Source organism: Octopus bimaculoides, chromosome 7 (assembly GCF_046866305.1).
Source record: "Octopus bimaculoides isolate indiv1 chromosome 7, ASM4686630v1, whole genome shotgun sequence".
Lineage (NCBI taxonomy): Eukaryota > Metazoa > Mollusca > Cephalopoda > Octopoda > Octopodidae > Octopus > Octopus bimaculoides.
The window spans coordinates 77,215,616-77,219,713 of record NC_142934.1 but is presented as its reverse complement, the minus strand read 5'-3'; the positions used below and the strand labels follow the sequence as shown (position 1 = coordinate 77,219,713).

Sequence of the window (4,098 nt, the reverse complement as noted above, 5' to 3'; positions counted from 1 at the left end):
ACATACAGACACATATATACCACACACGAGCACACACACACATTTTTATACATGGATGTGTATATATTTATTTTATTTATGTGTATATATGTGTATATATGAGTCTGTTGAACAGTTTTTATTTAAAACATTAAGAAAAAACAGTGAAAGCAGTTTTTTTTTATCACGATTGCTTTCGCATTTCCTTATAATTTTATCATATTTGGTGCGGAACACTAAATTCTCAAGCTCCATGAATATTTGATGAATATCCCAGATCTCTGGATTAAACAAATTTTCACTGGTGTTTATTATTACGTTATTTTTGTTATTTAGCGCAAGGTTCTACCCCGCCCAGGTCCTGCACTAATGACTACGCCCTGTACTTCCTTCTTAGAATGTCGTTCTTCTGCCATTGTCTCCTTACACATATCTTTCTCTTAAGCGTTGGCTCACAAAAAGTTCACGAGAAACATTAATGGCATCAATCTCACTGGCCTCAGAATGCCTACGAAAGTCATGAGTGCTGCCTCTACCTCCAAACTCAGCAAGTAAAACAGAACGGTCTACTTTGATTTGGTAAACCTATAGCTAAAAAAAAAAAGCATTCTGGCCATGGCCATTACATCGATGGTAAAATACTTAAAGTATCAATGAAATATAAAACAATGTTATCTGCTGGGGCAACATTACCTAGTGTATTTCTCCTCTCCCACTTTTAAGACAGTAGTATTTGACTTGTAAATTTGGTTATTATTTGTAGCAGATCACGAGCTAGCGTAGAAAGGAACTCTTTTGATGGCTTCTTACGAAGGGGTGCTGAAAACGTCCTGACTTTAAGAGTATCGTGAAAAGCCTGATTCCAGGCCCAACCTTCCGAGTTCGTTTACAAGGCTTAGAAAAAAAAAATAGAAACTGAAGAACCACTGCAATGAGTGTGTGAATTTTTTTTTGTTGGGGGAGGATATGTTGAACAAAATCATAATTAACTGATCCTCGTGTATTCTCTTCTACCCAGGACCTTTTCAGCACCCTTTCGTGTAGCTGTTTTAGCTGTAGAAAACAGTTATTATTACCAGCTTTTACATTTTCTGACCATTCATCTACGCTTTTGTTCACTAATCAGTAAATGGATTAGTTAAAATATCGGCTATTCAGTTAGTTGTTACTAGGGTGAATTATTTGTGCGTTCTACGTTATACTTACAAACAAAAACTTCTGTGATTTACATAATTCCGTTGTGTTTATTAAGTCTAAGAGCACGTAAGTGTGTAGGGTTAAAAAATTCGTATAGCGGTCAGGTGGTTCGGATTAGATACCACGGAACAGTAACATTGGTAGCGCTAATCAGAGCCTTGTGAGTGAAATCTGGTAAACAGAAACTGGACAGAAGCTTACTTTGAACAGCCATCCATACATACATAAATAGGTAAATAGATAGATATGAGGCTGGGGAGTCGCCGTCAATCGAAGATGAGGATTCAATTGTTTGGTCAAATGGATAACCTGCTCCTGAATAAACATGGACGTAGCTGAGCATTCCACTGACGAGTACCCTTATCGTAATTCCTAGCTTGAAACAGCGTGACTGAGTAACTTTTGAATTACCGGTATAATCCACCCGACAGGTTTCTATTCAGTTTCCATTCACAAATTTGGCTTACAAGATATGGGTTGACCTACGGCTATAAAAAATGACAACTGACAAAGATGTTACGCAATGAGATCGAACCTGTGACCTCACATTTGTTAAGCGAACTTCTTAGCCATTTAAATATACTAATCTACGATACATAAACACATACATATAAACATGTAAACACACACATATATATATATATATATATATATATATATATACATATGTGTGTGTACACGCAAGCCTCTATGTTATGGAGACAAATATACACATCGGTGTGAATATTCTTTTCTGCTCTAGGCACAAGACTCAAAATTTTGGGGGCGGGCGCCAGTCGATTAGATTGTCTCTACTGCAGAATTTGAACTCAGAACGTAACGGCAGACGAAATACCGATAATCATTTCGCCCGGCGCGCTAACGGTTCTGCCAGCTCGCCGCCCTGATCGGTGTGAATGTTGCCAACAAACAGGTATTTCAAACAAAATTACATTATGGTATTTTTCTGCCCGTGCTGCCCGGACGGTCCCTTCCGCGACCATCAGAAATGCAGTGGACAGTAACTAACACCACTATCGTTTACAAAACGCAATATCTGTCCTGTTATTATTCTTACTGTATTTCTGTAACATTGTTCGTTTTTTTTCCGTCCTTGTTTTTGTATACATTCGCTGCTTTCTTCCAAGGAATCTAATGCTCTTAGCTTAGTTTTTCCTTGGGGCTGGCCAGATTGGAGCAATATCGAGAATAACCACCCGAAATTGCAAGGATAATCTGGATCTCGACTGAAGAGAGAAAATACCGAATGACATGTCCATGTTTCTTTGTATCGTCTATCTGTATGTTTTGTGCCTTTCTTGTATCACCTAACTGTCTGGATGTTTTGCGTTCTTGTCCCATTCTGTATTAATTATATATATATATATATATCAGAAGTACTTTCTTTCTGTTTTGTTTTGCTTTTTTCAGTTTAAGATTACATTAAATGTTGCAGTTGTTTCTTGTTTTATTTCTAGTTTAACGTTTAGAGTCGTTAAGTGTAATACTTAGGTAAATATTCAAATTTCATTAGTCACCTGAATTTTATTCAACGACTGGCAGTTTAAACCATTGGTGATAAAGAGATTGAATTACGTGCGCGCCTTTATGTGTGTGGAGGGAAGGGGTATATTTTCGTGCGTTCGAGCGTGTGAGCATGCGCGAAGGGACTACCACCACGACCCTCTCTTTCTGTCAGAGTATATCTATGGTCACATTACCTAATATATTATTTTCTAAGACAGTAGATAGCATGGAGAAGAATTGGATGTTATTCTTGCTGGTCGAATAATCACGTTGAAGTTCTCCAGCTTCAAATGCATGTCGTGTTTTATTTAACACGTTATAGTTTTCTTATCATGTTCATCTGTTTTATACACAAAATGGTCTGCTACAATATTTTAATGTACGTTATTAACTAACGAGGAAAGAATTTTATAACCAAAGCTTTAAATCTGTATAGATATCCTATACTCTAATACTTGCTTACACATTTTTCAGTGTATATAATATATCCTGTTGCAGACTTAGAGGTCTTAGCACACTAGTCATTCAGCTACGACCAGGAGCCATTAAAAGATAAAATAAGTCTCTGAATTTGTAGGTTTCTTCAAGATCTTTTCAACAGTCAATGGTTCCAATTCTTTTATTGTTCATTGCCCCTTGTTAATTTAACTTTGCTGTGTATCTCCCTCATAGACGCTGTTAGATAGAGATATACTATTTACTATTGATAAAGTTTATTTTGTAACTAAAAAAAAAGAGAAACTGCGTATGTAACAGCTTAAAAGAACAGCCATTTTCTGTGTAGATAAAGCTATAGACAAAATTCTATGACGATATAAATGTACAGTCAGAGCATAACATTATAAAGAGTGCCAAAAACTAACTTTGATAATGTGTACTTTATTTACATTAAAGAAAAAGAGAAAAACTATGTTTGTGGTAGCTTAAAAAAGACTATTTGTATGCAGATAAAAAAACACAAAACTCTATAAAGAAAAAAATGTATAGTAAGCGCATATGTGTTACAAGGACAGCTAAAAATTAACTTCGTTATAATTTTGGTACAAGGCCAGCAATTTTGAGAGGAGAGATAATTCAATCATTTTGCCCCTTATTTTATCGACCCCGGAAGGATAAAAGGTAAAATCGACCTCACATTATTTAGAAATGTGAAATATACAATACCAAAAAAAAAAAAAAATTCTCGTGATTGGTAATTTTATTTAATGAGCCATGTGACATGTTTTTTTTTTTTATAATTGTTTCTAATTGGGAGCAGGACAAGCAGTTTTAAGGAGATCACCAACTCTACAACTTAACTGGTACTTTATTTCAACGACCTCGAGTGGATGAAAAGATAGGTTCACTCAAGCTGATTTTTAACTCCAAGGACACGGAACGAAAACTGTAAGGCATTTTTCTGAAACTCTAATGATT

General features: G+C 35.7%; 1 long non-coding RNA gene across 1 annotated transcript in view; it reads left to right on the top strand.

Annotated features, from left to right (window-relative positions):
* Window positions 1–2,763: 2,763 nt before the first annotated feature.
* LOC149134782 (uncharacterized) overlaps window positions 2,764–4,098 on the top strand; it is an 8,388-nt gene continuing 7,053 nt past the window's right edge. The window contains exons 1-2 of the long non-coding RNA XR_016242671.1: window positions 2,764–3,801; window positions 3,941–4,068. This is a non-coding gene — a long non-coding RNA (uncharacterized LOC149134782). The remainder of the gene's footprint in view (window positions 3,802–3,940; window positions 4,069–4,098) is intronic.